The following is an 18,232-nucleotide window of genomic DNA, read 5'->3' as shown; positions in this document are numbered from 1 at the left end:
AAACTGGATTGTACAGTTTTCACTGATGATACTGATGGCATTTTTAAGATAATCATCCTATGAGTTCATGAAATTGCAGAGTATCTTTGAGAGAAGAGGAAGATCATGTTGCACCCAGTTATCCCGTGAAGTTTAAATATCAGTAGCTGTATCTAAATCCAGACATTCAATAAGATGTTCTACTTCCTCTTCAGATGGTATCTGTGGGATTAGTAAAAGGAGATGGTTCCCTCAATACCAATGGCCATGATAGATATGGGTAGAACAGAACTGGTGCCAGACTTCTGTTCTGAACCCTGGGAAGGCTCCCTTCCTAGTTACTTTTTTCAATCCTTTTACAATTAGTAGAATACATAAGGAAGGTCAGTATGATCACACTGCCCATGATGGCACTTCTCATGGTGCCAGCACCCAGAAGGTAACTGCCCAACAACCTCTGGGAGGTAGAGAGTGATCTCAGTCTCAAGAGAAGTAAACAATAGTCTTGATAATGTTCCCTAAGTTCCCTGAACTGTTCCCTGGAAAAAAAAAAACAATGAAAGGTATCAGACTAGTTACCATTTGATGGCAGTTTTAAGTGTGGATCCATAGCCCAATATGGAGGGCTGTAACAAGGGTGGGGCAAACAGGCCACTTGCCCCAGGCGCATCATAAACAGGGCACAGAGACGCAATAAGTAATAATAATAAGCGGCAAAAGAGCACGATGCGCCCTAACCTCAAGAGCGGGGTTGTATAATTAATATTTTGCCCCAGGTGCAACAATACCTAGTTATTGCGCTGCCAATATAAGGAGGTCTTTACAGGCGAGAGCAGCAGCTCGTGTAGCGGCAAAGTTGTAAAGCCGAGATGTATTTCCCTGGAGAACCAGTTGAGGTCTTAGGAGAGGTTTGTATAGCTAATGAGAAAGGTTTAACCCTGCAAGATTGCTTCATTGCTGGACAAAGAGAAGAAAGAACATAAGAGTGGCCAATACCAGATGCCCCAGAGGGAGGGAAAACAACAGGTGATCCTCACACAATCCCTCTGCTGTCACTCATTTCCAGACAAACAGAGGCTAGGGACACTATTCCTACCCATCCTGACTAATGCCACTGATGAACCTAACCCCCAGGAATCTAGCTCCTTTTTGAACCCTGTTTAAAGTCCCTTCACCACATCCTCTGGCAAGGAGTTCCACAGGTTGACTATGAACTGAAGGAAGAAAAACTTTCTTTTGTTTGTTTTAAACCTGCTGCCTATTAATTTAATTTACTGACCCCTAGTCCTTATATTCGGGAAATAAGTAAATAACTTTTCCATATTCACTTCTGCCACACCAGTCATGAATTTATAGACCTCTATCATATCCCCCCTTAGTCTCTTTTCTAAGTTGAAAAGTCCAAGTCTTTTTAATCCCTCTTCATATGGGATCCGTTCCAAACCTCTAATCATTGTTGGTGCTCTTTTCTGAACCTTTTCCAATGCCAATATACCTTTTTTGAGATGAAGTGACCACATCTGTATGCAGTATTCAAGAATTGGGCATAACATGGTGTAGAAGCTATTTTATGTTTAGCTAGAAGCCATCTTGTATATCAGAAACCATTTCAGCTTTTCTCTCAAGCACATAGACCAGAGTGAACTTTCTGTCACTACGTGAGAAGAGGCCTACAGGATGGGCTATTGGTATGTGTTAATTGGGCTGGTTGGGACAGGAGACTTACTCCCTCGTACCTGTCCGCCATCTTGTTGATAAGGCTTTGTTTTTCCAAATTTAATTGAGGATTTCTGTAATTGGATGCCCTGACGTCAGACTGTTTGGCTAAGGGTATAAAGATACTAGGATTGATTGTATTAGCAGCCTTACTGGGCCTGGCTCTGCTATGACCACGTTTGGCTCATGCTGTGCTTTATTAATTAATAAAGATGTTTGTTAGCTGCCTAAACACAGAGGAGCGTGTTTTTGCTTCGACAATGGTTTTATAATATAGAGGCAATAAGATATTTTCCATCTTATGCTTTATCCCTTTTTTAATTATTTCTAAATCATTTTATTTGCATTTTTGACTGACGCTGCAGAGAACTATCCACAATGACTCCAAGATCTCTGTCTTGAGTAGTTATAGCCAAATTAGTCCCCCATCACATTGTATGTATAGTTGGGATTATTTTTTCCTACGTGCAGGGCTCGCCGAACCGCAGTGAGCCCCGCTCGCCAGCCGCACTGTCCTGCATTCTGCGCATGCACAGATTGCCTGAACCCAGCTCTTCTGGGTTACAATCTACTCGCCATGGGCGAGTAGATTGTATTATTTTACGATCCCTGCCAATGTGCATTACTTTACATTTATCAACATTAAATTTCATTTGCCATTTTGTTGCCCAATCACTTAAATTGGTGAGATCTTCTTGAAGCGCTTCACAATTTGCTTTGGTCTTAACTATCTTGAGCAGTTTGCTATCATCTGCAAGTTTTGCCACCTCACTGTTTACCCCTTTCTCTAGATGCCTACATGCCTAACTAGCTACATGCCTTACACTTTTTTCCTCTACCTTTGGGCATTAAGGGACAACGTAGCCAATGCTGCAATGGGAGATCCCAATCCAAAGGCAGATCTGAATGAAGAAGTTCAAAGAATTCTGTACAATTAATCTGAGCCATCATTGTAACCATGGATCTACACAATCTGATGACTCAGAGCCTTATGAGAATGCATTTGCACTTCAGTGAGCAGAAATGGGAAAGCCAGATCCTTCAAGATATGCTCTTGAGGACTGGCTTTTTCAAAGCTGATCTTTGTAGAGTCATAGTGATTGGCACCTTTGGTGTTGCTTCAGTCAAAGAAACAAGTATCTGCAGTAAGACTTTGCAGACTTCTTAGCCCATTCAATGGTCAGAATCAAGACTGGTCTTCAAGCACTTACAGATTCCTGCATATCAGAGCCAGAAGGTTTAGCCATTAGCACTTTCTACAATAGCTCAGCCAGGAGGCGATTCTGATGCTCATTTCTGATTCTGGGGTGAAGGTACTGCATTATAGAGCAACAAGGTGGTGAATGACCTTCCCTAAGCTGGCTGAACCACTCACCTGTGGATATGAAGCAAAAGTAGTGGCAGGCCAAAAGCACATCTTAAACTCTTGTTTTAACTGAAAACTAAGGAACATGTATGGATTATGGCTCTCCACTTAGGCTCAGGTTTTAAAAGGTATTTAGGCACTGCTGCACTTAACATTTCAATGCCTGATTTCAGAACCTGCATCTCACCTTCTAAAGCAATTTGTACTTCTGATTCTTCTTAAATGCCTAAATCTCTTTTGAAATTGAGATTTAGGCTTCTAAAATACAGTTAAGTGTTACAACTAACGTCTATAAAAAAAATGGCAAACAAAATTTAAAAACTCAGTATACCAGAAAGGTGTCAACAGACCTGGGAACAATCTATTCTGAAGAACACAATGTGGTTTCTAGTCTGTCTACCACCACAATTGGAAGCAACAGGCATTCAGTTCAAAATGTTCAAAAGATTGCACTGCAAGCTGCACAGTTAGTACATCCCCAGATCGTTACTAGAGGGACCTCTGCACAAATAAATTTATTGAAAATACAAAGGTATATCTCACAGTATAGACCATCTATAAATGTTTCTACGTTACTGATAGAAACATGAGACAGACATCCCAACAAAATTCATGGCAATTGCAAATTCATGTCCAGTCATAAAGTGCAGTATTGATAGTCTCCATATACATTTTCGAAGCTCACCTGGTCATACACTCAGAAGCCAGTAGTCTGCTTTCAGGCTGACTGAAACAGGTTTGCAGGACATTTGTGTTTGCTAACTACTCTAAGGGAAAAGTCATATATGCAGTAAGAAACATGTTCCTATCACAGCAATAACATTTTGCAATGATTAGTCATTATGATTAAGCAAGCTTCTCCATCATGGCTTCCAGAAGCACTTGAAATCCATCTGCCATGGTTGTAGTAGCAATGTCTTCTGTCTGGCTGCTTTGTGTCTGAGTAAGTCTCATGATGAACAAAGGAAACAGTAGGTAGCAAAGTCTCCAAGAGTGGGAACACTGATGTATATATTTTTCTTCTGGAAAGCACTCCTGCGTGCTCACTAACAAATACTGCAGAGTTCATAAACATCCTGATGCTGTGCATGTTGCTAGTGCTTCAAGTGCTTTATACCCATAAACCAGTGGTTCCCACCTTTTTTATGCTGGGGACCAGCAAACCCATTCATGAACCTTTGGCGGACTGGTATTTTATTTGACATTATGTGAATAATGAATATGCAAATACAATGTTACCTGACCACCTAGCCTCAACCCAGTCCCTTGCTCCCCAGTGTCTAACACCCTTTAGCGCCCCACCCGTACACCCCATGCCCTTTAACTTCTGACCCCTATAGCCCATGCCACACCCTCTGGCCCCATGACCCCACCATATCCAACACCTCTTTATCCCTTTCACCCCAACACTCCCCAGATCGAGGCTGCCCGCCTAGGGAGTGTGGCTGTTACTGCCGCACAGAAAGGGGAAGCGGCTGTTGGTGGTGCACACATTCCCTCCTTTGCGCCCCTTCCTTCCCCAAACATGCCTTGTATCTCCACTGTGGGGAGCGTGGAACCCCAACTGGGCCGCCATTACGGAGGAAAGAACGGAAAGAGGGAGGCGCCTCTTTCTCCACCTCCTCCTGCTGCCACCTCAGCACTGCAGCTGGCAACAGCAGCCATGTGGGCAGAACACAGAGCCCCAGCTAGCTGCCATCACCAACGTGGGAGGGAGGTGTCTCCTCCTGATGCCACTTCAGCCCTAGTACGGTCACTGGCAAAAGTGGCCATGCAGGCAGGGGGATCAGTTGTTGGAGGCCAAGTGTGAAGGAGGAATAAAGGTGCCTTCTGCTCTGCCTCCTCTTGCATGCCTCAGCCACCATGGCTGCCAGAGCTGAGCCACCAGGAACAGCCAGCTTAAGCTGCAGCAGCCACCATGGCCCAGCAGCAGCGCACAGCCCAGAGGTTGGGAACTGCTGCCATAAACCACTCCCGATGGTCTATGAATACCTCAACCACAATTCAGTAGCACTTTTTATTACGTACTTATTTGCACTCTGTAGAGAGCAGATTATGAGCAATGTATAGCTCCCTTGCAGTTTGGCAATCCTAGGTGAGGAACACATCAACGATATCAGGGACATTAGCTGCCTTCACAATTTGTCTACAGCATTGTACTTGCATAACCAGACAAACTATTACAGACTATGGCACTGACAATCAATTTACTAAACCTATTCCGAGTAGATAGGAAACTGGCAACATCTGAATCTTACTAAAGGGATACAGACACACCCATCTGCCCTGATACCAAGGCTCTACTAGGGATGTTAAATTTTGAGTGACTGACTAATCGAATAATCGAAATTTGCACCTACTACTCGATTAGCTGATAGGGCGCCTCCACCTTTCAAGTATAGCAGCAGCTGTTGCTACACTTCAAAGGTGTAAGTACTGTGGGAAGCACAGGGCCAGAGGGGCAGTCCCCCATTGGTCCCGTGCTGCCCACGGTGTTTTAAAGCAGCAGCACTGCATGGAGCCGGGAGTCAGACCGGGACTCCCCTGCTGACTGGGGCTCCATGCAGCGCTGCTGCTTTGAAACGCTGCATGCAGCTTGGGGATACTGTTTTGAAGTTCCCCTCCTCTTTCCCCGCAACTTGCTGCCTCTTTCTGATAGAGGCAGCAAGGGGGAGGAGCAACTAGTTGACTAGTCATTCTCATCCCTAAGCCCTACCTCAAGACAAAGCTTTATCTTCAACAGCTACTTTATAGCAGTCTTGTAAAGTGGAAATAAGATCTATTAGACGAAGACCTAAATACATGGCTATCTCCCCTAATTTCAGAGACAAAACCTAGCTGTAGAACATAATTCAAGACATGAATATTTATATTGCAATAATAATTCAAAATACCTCACATCCCCCTTTGTCAGAAGCCAAAGGTTTTCAATCTATTAAAACAAGCAAGAGCAGAGAGAGAGAATCCCTGCAGATTACCAGGGAGTAAGGGGAACTGGAGTGGTGCAAGGCTATCACAGGGAAATAAAAATCATTCTTGGAAACATATAGCCAGTTTTAGTAGCCCTATCTTCTCATTCACAGGTCACCACACTGCTGCTGCTGCTGCTCTCCTCCCACATCATCAGTGTTGCTTTCATGGTTTCTGCCAGTCACAGCATCACCACGTCACCCTGCTCCTGCCCCTTCCTCACATTCACATCAAAGTACTACCAATCTCAATATTTCCTTTTAGTCCCAGACCACAAAGTTACTGATGTTGCCTCCACCCTGCCTCACTGTGTACTGTGCTAGTAGTGTTGATGGTGGCACCCTACTTCCCAAGTCATAAACAATGGACTCAACCCCAGCATCACCGCTCGCTCCCCCACAACCACCACCAAACCATTGATGCTCACCATATCCCACCTACCACTCAATCACAGTAGACCAGTAACCACTGCAGCCCACCACACCATTAGACCACAGATCCAGTACCACTCTTGCCCATTTCATCTTCCGGTCACACAACATGCCCTGCTGTCCCTTTCCCCAGAGCCCAGCTCACAGTATTGCTCCACTGTCCATCAATTCTTCTCAAAGGTCAACGTCATCAGGTTATAATGCCACTGCTGCCACTCCCCAGGCATATAAATCACAGCACTTCCATCCAATCCACAAAGGTCAAAGCTCTGATGACACTCCTATTTCTACGTCCCTCCCAAATGGCATTCCCATTAGGGATAACCTCTACTTGCCCCCTCCAAATCAGTGTGGCTAGCCAATAATCCTTAGCCTCAAAACCCCAGGGTAGAGCAACTATGACTTCTCGCACCACTGCTGCTACTGTGGCCCACATTCCTCCCCGTCCTGCCAAAACTTGTTTCTACTGCACATCCCCACATCCTCCTTTCAGTCACAGAACCACCGACCAGTTAGCGATCTCCCTCGCAGCCCGTCGTAACACCTCCCATCCCACCCCCTCTGTCTACACTGATTCACAGGTCACAGCACTGCCCAACCCTACTCACATTACTCACCTCCCTCCACCACTCCCAGCGCAAACAGCCCGCCGCCCACCTCTCCCCCCAGATCTCAGTACGGCTGCCATCCCCAATCGCACCCCAGATCACAGCTGCTGCCCCTGCTCCCACAGCCCAGCCCACCTGACAGCATTACCACCCCGGCCAGGTCCCAGCGCTCCTAACCCCACCCGCGCACCTTCAGCCCGGCCCCGCGTCCCAGCGCCACCAACCCTACTCGTGCTCCCGCCGCCCACCCCGGGGCACAGGACCTGCCCCCTCCCTCAGACCACCGCGCCATGAGCCTCCCTCCCCCCGCCACAACAGAGCCGCTGCCCCGGCGGCCGCCCCCGCCGCCTCTCCCCTGACAGACCCGTCAACCCCTCTCGCGCTCCCGCCACCCGCGGCAGGTCGCAACTCGCAGGGTTGCTGAGGAAACGGCGGGCCTGGCCCAGCGCAGGGGGCACGTTCGTCCCGCGCCGCTGCTGAGGCCCAGGCCCGGCGGCAGGGGAGGCCGCTCTGCCCGCCCTGCGCCCCCGGCTGCCCTGCCGGGGACAATGAGATGGCGGCGATCGCCCCGCCCGGGGGAACCGCTGCTCCGGCAGGAGCCGCGCCGCCCCGCCTCCTCTCCACTCTCCTCCCCTCCCCACACGGGCAGCGCCAGCTCCCGGCCCAGCCGCCGCGGAGACCGAGCAAGCGGCCCCAACCCGCTGCCCCCGCCCCCCGCGCCTCCATCTTGGATCGGCGCCTCAGAGCCGTTCCCCCCCGCCCGGGCGCCGCTCACCTCGGGCCGGGCAGCGTCCCGGGAGCCTGCGCTGCGGCTGGCGCGCGGGGTCTCGGTGGGTGCGGGCCGGAGCCGAGCCGGGCCGGGACCGGGGCGGTGGCGTTCGCGGGGGCCGCGCTCAGCAGAGCCGCAATCCTAAACCGCCATCTGGCGGCATTTCCGACCCGCCAATGGCGCAGCCGCCGCCGCGCGCCGGAGCCCGAGCGCCCCCTGCCGGCCGCGCGCCGCCACTACGCCTCGCGAGCCAGCCACTCGGCCCCGCCTCCTCCTGAGCGCGGCTCTCGGGGCGGGGCGCCGCGAGCTACTTTCGCGCGAAAACCGTCGACATGCGCGGAACGTCTTGCCGCTCGCGCCCCGGCCCGAACTGTGCGCGCGCACGTTACCCGGACGGGCGTAAGGCGTCACGGTTCGCCGGTGGGCGGGGCGCGTGGTAGAACTCGGGGCCCCTTAGAGCCCCGCGGCTGCCCCTTCCCATGCCCCGCCCGCCGGGACGCTTCTGGCAGGGCGGGGCCTGTCCCAAGTTGCCGCGGGGTGGGGCCGCGGAGGGTTCGCGCCTTCTCGCCGAGCCCCGCCCTCCCGGCGCCGCCCTGTCGGGCCTTGCGGGGGCGGGAAGGACGGAGCGGCCCCTCTGTGCTGCCCGGGCTCGGGGGGGCTGTTCTGCCTGGTGCTGGCGGGATGCCCCGTTGCTGCGGTGGGCCTGGTTTGCGTCTCACCCCAGGCCTGCGGGTTCCTGTTCAGCAGCGCTGGGGACCTGCGGGCCGGGATGTGGCCCGGGAGGCTCAGATCCCAGCCAGCGTTGAGGAGCCTTGTAGGCGCCCCCCTTCCATCGTGGGGCTAAGGCACAGCTGCTCGGCTGAGCACCCCGCCCTCTGGTGCGGGGGAGAATGCGGAGAGGCCCTTTCTCCTGGGTTGGGGCCACCCGCTTGTGCGCCCCCCCCCCACTGATTTTTCTGAGGTTCAGTGGCCCTTGACCCAAAACGGTCCCCCACCTTCGCTGTACAGCATAGTGCTGCTTGCCACGAGGGAACCATGGCTTGAAATGGAAGAGGAGGAAGTAGTGGTTCTCTCATCTGGCCCTCCCCCAGCCGTGGTGACTTGAGAATGAAATTGTGGTCACCATAGGTTGCATAGATCTTCAAAATAAAATTCTACAGGCCTTGGGGGTCTCCTGCACTGGGGTTAACAACCTTTGGCAGAATTTGAGGCACCAAAGGCATCGAGGAGCTTTGCCTCCAGTCATGTGATGAGTTACAATCTTTCATGAAGAAAAGCTGTGTTACTAGTCTTTCTTTATGGTTGTTGTATGGTGGGAGAAGCTTTTAAATATGAACCAAATGTAATAAATGCAGACTCCAACAAAGGAAGGAGCATTGATTTCACTCCCCCGCCAAAGTAGATTGGACTCCTTCCTGTGGATGTGTGGTTAGGCTACTGCGAAGACTTTAGCCTCTCAAGAGGCTCTGGGACTGCCTTACAGTCTTCAAGACAGACATCCCTGGACTTTCTTACTCTTATCTTTTTGGTTCCCATGGACAGAAAGGAGGGAGGAATTGTGGCTGGGGACATGCTGTTGTGGTACTAGAATGAGCTACTAGTTGCAATAGACCTATAATTCTGTACCAAAAACTTGGTTGAGCTACACTTAAGGTTGTTTAACACTACCTTCAGCTATTTCCGAATTAATTTTAGCTTCTGAAAGCCAAGGAATGCAGAGTTAAGGTAATGGCTTGCACACATTCTCAGCATTGCATGTAAGGGGACAGTAAGCCTCGGAACCAAACCAAACTTAACCCATCCTTAACAAAAACAAAATCTGTGTTCGTTATGTCCTACACAATTCTATTCTAGCATTCATGTTCATGCACTTTCACTACATTTTATGTAGCTGAATTGATTTAGGGATGAGTTGCAGAAAATGGTCAGAGCTTGTCCTGCCATGTGAGAGGAACAGCAGCTTCATTTATTTTCTGCTTGTGTTATGCAGGGGGGTCCAAACAGAAGGTCACAATGATCCCCTTTTCACTAAAATCTTAGGGTTAAGAAGTATATTAATAGTATATAGGTATATCTTCTATCAGTTGATTGCCACTGCTGGGGCTTTGGTTCACCTCAGTCCCTTCTGCTCTCTGCCTATGGCACAGAGTACTTCAGTTTCCAGAAAGCTGTATCTTTGGTGTAATTCTGGTTGTTGGATTTGGTGACACAGTGGCTGAGTGCTGTTAAATAGCCTACGGTGTGCAGGAGTTTGGACTAGATTAGCTGGTAATTCTTTCTGGCCTTGCAATTTATAACGACCAGCCCCCTAAACAACTTTAAAAGATATGGCCATTTTACCTCCACAGTTGTCAGTTGGTCTAAAGTGAAATAATTGTTACTTGGCAAGGGGTGGGATAGGCCAACACATAATTTGTCTAGAGTGAGACATTGTTATTTGGCAGGGGGAGGGGCACGCCAACACATAGCTGCATCATCTCAGGAAGTGTCCCAAGAAAGATCTTTGACTCAGTTAAAAATCCTATTCCCCATTTGCACTTCCCACATTACCTTTTAGAGAGCACAGCATATGCCCTTGCTTATGCACAGCCAGCTGGTCAAGCCCCTCAATCTGGTCACTCTTGGTATCATTTCAAGGCCAATGCCTTGTCCACAGTCTGCATAGAGTCATTAATTTACATTGTCTGCTTGTTGTAGCCACTCTCGCCACCTCAGGGACCACAGCTCCCTCTTCATGGCTCAGCCCTCCAGCCATATCACTGTCCGTGTTCCTCCTCTTCCAGGGGAGTTTACTTCCTAGTCTTGCTACGCTTTCTGGAGCTGCAGTCTGCTTCAGACACAGCCTTCTCTCCTCCATCTACAGGCAGCCACTGACCCAGCTTTGCCTTGAAGCTCTTTTTATAAGGGCCTGCTGGACCCTATTGGGCTCTCTTCACAGCTCCTCTCCTATTGGCTGCTTTTAACACAACCTCCCTAATGCTCTATTAATTCCTTATTATACACGGATTAATTACAAAGAGGTTTTTAGTGAGTACCTGTAATGAGGCATTACAAGTCATAAATGCTCCTGATGCCTAACTTAATGAGTTATGTTAAATTCAAAGCAAAGTTTGAATTTAACCACATTCTTTTGGCAAACACTGCTGAAACTTCTTAGGTCAGAAGCCCTCTTCCAGTCCTATAGCTGCTTCCTTTGTCCCTTTAGGTGCACTGAGTCCATGGGCAGAGAGGGTTGGAGGATCCACTTCCCCTTTATATAGTTTGTCTCACTTTCAAGAAACCTTTCCAGATGCATACAAGGAGACAAAAAGACTGTTGAAGGGTGTTTCTTGCTGCTTTTTTCTCACTTGTTTGAGTTTCCTTTGTTTCTCTTCTTGCTTAGCTATACTGACTACTTCTTAAATGAAAATTAAGCAGAGCATATAGTCCTTTTTTAGGACATTTTTTGAAAGATGTCAACACCATACAGTGGAATCTTAACTTCACATACAGTATTGCCATCTATTTTGCCAGGACAGTAATGAACAACAAATCATGAGTTTTGAAATGATAGCTCACAAGACACACTTCGTACAAACATTATCACAATACCATGTAGGGCATGAATATAAGAGTATGTGTTGTCACAGTGATGGGAAAAGGTATTTTGAACAGCTTGTAAATTAAGAAAATTCAAGAGAGCAATATAACTTCAAAATGATGAACTCTGGTGTAGTAGAGCCTATCCCACGAGATGAAGTGCAAAATATTGTAAAAGAAATGAGAAGTAGTAAAGCCCTAGTCCTGACAAAATCTATATTGAGGCATGGAAAAAGCTTGTAATAGAAGGCTTCCATCCCTGATCTTCTTAATCATGAGATAGGCAGATACCAAACACATGGAGAAAAAACATTGTGGTACTAATAATGAATAATGGAAAAGGTGACTTTGGCACCTCCATAAATTGTAGAGGTAAAGCGTTGATGAGTCCTACAATGAAACTGTGGACAAGAATCATTGATAAGAGACTGAGAAGTGGAATAGGACAGTATTACTGCAAATCAATATGGCTTCATGCTGGGGAAATCACTTTTTTCATTGAGGCAGCAAGTGGAAAAAATATTCACAATGTTTATTGATACAAATTCTAAGGAAAGTAACCTGGTGGTGTTTGAGGGAGAAATGCTATATTCAAGCCATGTATGTAGGTGCAATATCAATAGTCACTAACAGACAAACTGTTGCGAAACTGTGGGAATGTACAAGGAATCTGCATTGAGTCATTTTTGGATACCCTTATGAGGAATGTGGTTACAGATGTTCTTCTCTGAGAGATTTCACATGTCCAATCCACTTCATGTGCATGCATGCCCAGAGCATGAGCACCAGAAATGTTTTGCTTAGTGCCTATCAGGGTGGTACATATGCTCTGTGCTGCTGCGCAATAGTACAAAGAGTGGAGCTTCCCTGACCCCTCTCCCTCCCACAATTCTACTTTACTATCTGTGATCTGTAGTGTGAACGTATTGGTGTGCTTTGAAAGTGTTCTCCATTTCAGGAACTGTTTTTCTCCCATATATAATTACCTAGTTAGTAGTTATGGGTAACTTCAATTACACTCAATATTTTATTTATTTATATATATTTAGGCAGTTTGCTCCAAAGTTTTCTGCTCGCAGTAGTAAGGAATACCGTGGTCTTCAGGCTTTAACCTGCCACTGCCTGCAAGAAGTCGATTCCAGTGAGTAACCCTCATTCAAGGTGTCTGAAGTGCCTCAGCAACTGTCATGTCCAGAACAAGTGTCAAATTTGTAGAGACTTCAAACCCCAAACTAAGAATGAAAAAGAGGTGAGGCTGCATCACCTCTTAATGGAGGCAGGCTTGTTTCTGCCTTCGGAGCATTCCCATTTGGGGAGGCACCAAGCATTTCTACTTCAGAAGTACCCCCTCCAGATATTGTTGGAGACTCTAGTCTACATAGCTCCCTTTTCCCAGTACCAAAGAAAAAATACACAGTATATATAGTATGCTTCCAAGCAGCTAGCCTTTGCCAAGAGATCAAGTTTTCAAGACCAGCTATGATTAAAAAGCTGTAAGTTGGGTACAGTGTTCTCAGAGAAGAAACTCTAATATGGGATCACCAACTCTGGCACCTGCACCTGCCCCACTGAGGCCAAACCCTTCTGTGGCACAGATCCTTTAATGCAACAGCCTCTCATTACTGATGATACCAGAAGCATATGCTGCAGCACAGTACCTGTTGTACCTCTCAGTACTGGATTCTCCAATAGTACAGAAGTCAAGTTATCCAGTACTGATTGATCCCCAGACCTCATAGCATCCAACTCTCAGTACTGTGACCAGCTTTGGACTATCCAGTGCCTTCTCACCTGGTGCTGTCAAAAGGCAAGTCCAGCATGCTGTCTTGGGTACTAGTGTCTCCAGGGATGCATCACAAGCCCCTTTCAGCGCAGCATATCATGCCTTCCTGATTGAACATGTGGGGCTCCTTCTCACAGTAGAAAATATGCCCCTAATAGCGTTGTTACCAGGATAGAAAGGGTCACTCTCTGGCATTGAGAGGATTCTCCTCTTGATACCCAGTAAAGGTCCCATGACGATCTAGTGTTCTGGATACTTTGTCATGTAGGGGTGGAGGCCTTGTGTCCTACCAATAGCCAAATTGGAACCCATGGGATTTTCCTCTCACCACCAGATCTTCCCCACTTCCTCCTCTCTCTGGATCCCTCTACACATATTGGTATACTTTTCAGGAAAAGGCCCAGGACATTTTCTTCAGCACCAGGGGTGATAGCAGGCATAAACAGCCTTCCCCACCAGAACCTCTTTTGGGTTGCAAAGGTACAAGAGACTCCACCTCAGCCTCCTTTAGATTTCTCTTCCCAGACTCCATTGTCTCATTGAGTGGCCTTCCCCGTTTACCAGGTTTTTTTCCTCTCTGGATATCCAGATGAAGGTAGCACAAGATAACTCCCAGTAACTGGTAGGATGACTTCAAGAACGGGGAGCCCATGGCCCTCCCCAGTGCCTTTGTCCCCCTAAGATCAGACACGATGCCCTGGAGTGCTCATTTCGGGGAGCTAGTCCCATTCGCAGAAGAGTGGTGTCACAACAGTCACACATACTCCATTACCCCAGCCACTTTCCCAGTTTGCCCCTGTTCCCCTCCTGGTTCATTCAGCAGGGTAGGATGTTCCCAGGGGACACTGCTTTGGGGGCAAGGAACTAGGGTCGGCTGTGTGGACTGGGTCCTGAGGGGAGACGAGTCTGTCCTACATGGCTATCAGGTCATATGACATCCTGGTTCCAGAGGCAAAAGGAAGTCTCTGACCCATACTAACCATGTGCGGGCTAAACGAATATATAAATAAGATTTTGTATTCTCATTCTAGTCTTCGTTATTTCCTTGCTGGATCTACGCAAGTGATGCGTCACCCTCAACTTGACAGTTGTATATTTCCATATCCAGTGAAACCAGTAAGATTCTTAAGATTTTGATCAACAGTGCCCATTATCAGTTTGCAATCAAAAAATGGGTGTACATCCTCCAAATGTAGATGTCTTAGGGATTTTGTGGGTTTTCACTGAAAATAATTTTTGCACTCCAGAATTAATAGAAATTGTCTGCCACAAGGAGGAAGGAATGTTAAAAGGGTATAATTTTGGAATATTAAGAGCAGTTGCTTAAAAGGTTTGAGTCCCAATTTATATTAGGGGCAGATAATGAAACAGAATCCTTAAAATGAATGAAATCTAAAAAGCCTACCATAAAAAGTGTTTTGCAGAAAATTGTTGATCAGACACTCCATCTACTGGATACTGATGAAAGTACAGCAGAGAAAGTAAGAGTTGAAATCTGAACACTCAGCACGTGCTCATGGGATTGGGAAGGCTTTTCCCCCAAGTCTGATTGCATTTGGCAGTGCCCTTGGAGTTTTGTTTTACCTTCCCCTGCAGCATGGGGAAGATTTAAAGGAGTGTAAACAAACGGTGGATTCTCTGCAACCTGAAATCTTTAAATCATGATTTGAGAAGTTCAGTAGCTCAACCAGAGGTACAGAGTCTATTACATGAGTGGGTGGTGAAGTTCTGTGGCCTGCGATATGCATGAGGCCAGACTAGATGATCACGGTGGTCCTTTCTGACCTTAAAGTCTGAGGCAACGTCTACACTGCAGCTCTATTTTGGGATTCTGGAGGTATGCTGAAATACCTGTTCTGAATCTTTTGAGTGCACCTGCTATTTAAAAATATAACTGGCTCACTATTCCAACATCCCTGTAAACCTCATTCCACAAGGAGTAATGTACATTTTGGAATAGCAATTTATTTTGAAATAAGCGCTGTGTAGACAGCACCAAATTTCAAAATAAGCTACTTCAAAATAACATCAAAATAAGACACAATTTGCATAGCTCAAATTGCATATCTTATTTTGACCTACGGTGCACTGTGGACACACCCTGAGAGTCAAAGTGCACACGTAGTTCCTAGACTAGCAATGTGGAAAGAATTCTCTACCATCCCATAGTTAGAAGGATAAAAAATGGTGAGAGTTTGTTAAAGAGGTTGCATTTCCTCTTCTATTCTTTAATATCTATAAGCAGTGCTTTTTTTGTGACGGCACTTGCGCTGTGCCAGACAGAAGCCCGCAATTAAAGGGGCCATGACTGCATTTCGGCCCCAACCTCCTAGATCTCCCTGGTTACTTGCCGGTGCTTTTATTTTTGTTTGTTTGTTTGTTTTGCTCGACAAATTTCTTTTGAAACCATCTGGCAACCAAGTACCGGCACCTTTTTTTTTTTGTTTAAACAAAAAAAGCACTGTTTATAAGTATAGGTTGTCTTGCTAAGGCTACACTCTGGTGAAACCTCAACCACCCGCATTTTATACTTTAATTTCTTTATAAGTCCAGACACATTGGGCTGATATTGAAAACAATAACTTTAGCAATTGCTTTTAATATTCTAAATTACTCACTTCTGGACCAATTCATTCAAAGAGTAGTAACCATACTGTTCAAAATGCCTTCAAGTTAAACGCATCCTTGGTTATGTGTTAAACATGTTAGGTACTAAAGACTTGAAACTAAAGAAATCTTGGTTATTTGATTTACTCCTTGATATAACTGTTGAGACTTATCTCTTGTCTGTGAAGATTGTATTGTGTGTGTAGTACGTATCTGCCAACATTGGTTGTCTACAATTGAATGATGAATTGTTGCTTATATATTAATGTGGTTCTGAATTAATTAATACATTGTTGGTTGGTTAAGAATAAGCAAGTGTCCTGATTTGAGAAATATTGTGTAACTTAAAGTTGACCTGAAAAGAACCCAGCATTAAAATTAGTAAACTAATTGTGACATTCCAGAGTGCAGTTTAGACTGGTGTGAGGCTGTATCACTCTTGCCCTGGGATTCCTCCCAATGCTTTACTGCTGTAGCTTACCCTAGGGCTGTTCACAAATAGGCTGCCAGCATGCAAGTTGTACCCTGAGTGTCTGAGGATAGCCACAGCCTTGGCCCAGCACCTCTGACCGCAGTAGTCTGTCAGCAACACACACCAGCTACCCTTGGCTTTCTGCAGCCTTTGGTTACTATTTGCAGGGTGACACCAACATGCTTCCAGTCCTGAATTTGACCAAGTTTAGAAAGCATTTTATCTTTTTCTCTTAACCATTTCTGACTTTACTGCCTTATAATAGTACTTATATAAACCTATCTCTTTGTAGCTAAACTTGGTTTGTTCTTTAATTCAAACAAATCCAGTGTCATGAATTCTTTGGGCAACACCATTTAAGGAAACATGTTGTCCTATATTGATCTCCTTAGAGAGGCAAGGGACGTAAGAAGTGCTACATGGGTTTGAACATGTGCTACCAATATTACTCTGGGGCATTAATAACTTTACATATAATGCTTCAGAGGGGTAGTCAAGTTAGTCTGTACAGGATAAACTTAAAAAACAATGAATAGTCTGGTAGCACTTTAAAGACTAACATTTCACCATATTATTGACCAGTGAGTTATCAGTTTTCATATGATACCTCACAAGGCATATTTTGTACAAAGATTATTCCATAGTGTGAATACAAGAGTTCATTCTGTCATACTAATGTTCTCTGGACTCTCAAAAATGGGATATCCTATTAGATTCCTTTCTGAATTGGCTATATACTTACCAATTGGCAAACTCAGGGTATGTCTAGACTACCGGGTTTTGTCGACAGAAGCTTTGTCGACAGTATCTGTCGACAAAACTTCTGTCGACAAAGAGCATCCAGACACATTGAGTTCTGTCGACAAAGCAAGCTGTTTTGTTGACAGAACCCTGTAGTCTAGACGCAACCCTACAGGCAATAACACCTTCTGTCGACAGAAGGTGTTATGCCTCGTAAAATGAGGTATACCAGCGTCGACAAAACTGCGGAGTTCTGTCGACGTTATGTCGACAGAACTCAGCGGTAGTGTAGACGCTGGTATAGTTTTGTCGACAAAAGTCCACTTTTGTCGACAAAACTCAGTAGTCTAGACACACCCTTAGTTTGTTAGATTTTAGCTTTAAAGTGTAACTGGCAGCCTGGTAAATTGATAAATATTGATCCTTTTTTGTGGTAGCTCCAATACACAGTGGGAAAATATACTCACTATTGTAATCATGATTATAACTATATCAACTGGTTTTTTTTCCCCCTAATCTTCTCTATTTCTCCTCCTGTCTTCCTGTATCATTACATGCAGCTATTCCTCATTTACATTTCTTCATCCACTAAAATGATCAGTGCTTTAGAGTGCAGCACTGAGAGAAATCTGAAACATCTATATAAAACTCTACATGAATTCCACATCCACTTTGAGACTCATGATGTGTCCCATTTATTTACCTCAGGGATGCTTTGTCTACACAATAGAGACTGTACCTACAAATGCATTTAGCCCTTTCCAATATACACTTTTCCATAAATATTGGAAGAAATCTGAACTTTTATGAATAAAAAAGTTATTAGTTAAAATCAACTACATTTTTACATAGCTGTTTGTTTTTAAGGGACTACTTGAACAGCAGGGAAAAAATGGAGTCTTGCCTATGTGTTATGGTTGTGGGACTTGCTACATCTCTGTCTCCTTTCTGGTCTCACCATGTGTGCCCTCCTCTTCCCCACCCCTCCCATGATCAGCCCCAGAGGCTTAGCTTCTTGCCTTTCCCTGTCTTGGGAGGGAACCTCATAAGTCTTCCACTTTTAGATCAGAATCTGAAATTGTGACATCTCTTAAAAAATTCTGCAGTCCTACCTGGGTTGTTTTTCCACTTTCAGGACTCTGTGACCAAGAGTTCCCTTAAAACAAAAGTATTTTGCTTGTAAGTTGGAACAAGCTAGTAGAGGGAAAGGG

The 18,232-nt window shown here is 46.0% G+C and overlaps 1 protein-coding gene across 2 annotated transcripts in view; it reads right to left on the bottom strand.

Moving 5' to 3' along the window:
- STAG1 (STAG1 cohesin complex component) overlaps positions 1-8,093 on the bottom strand; it is a 296,109-nt gene extending 288,016 nt beyond the window's left edge. Inside the window, exon 1 of one of the 2 annotated variants that reach the window (XM_089780890.1) lies at positions 7,846-8,093. The gene's annotated coding sequence lies outside the window, so the exon portion shown is untranslated. Of the gene's footprint in view, positions 1-3,746; positions 4,354-7,845 lie in introns of those variants that run through there. The other variant, XM_089780891.1, reaches the window with a different exon arrangement.
- Between the last annotated feature and the right edge of the window lie 10,139 nt (positions 8,094-18,232).

The sequence above is a fragment of the Pelodiscus sinensis genome, chromosome 10 (genome assembly GCF_052426305.1).
Source record: "Pelodiscus sinensis isolate ZL-2025 chromosome 10, ASM5242630v1, whole genome shotgun sequence".
Classification (NCBI taxonomy): Eukaryota; Metazoa; Chordata; order Testudines; family Trionychidae; genus Pelodiscus; species Pelodiscus sinensis.
Note: the sequence above shows the minus strand (reverse complement) of the source record. Positions and strands in the feature narration are given on the sequence as shown.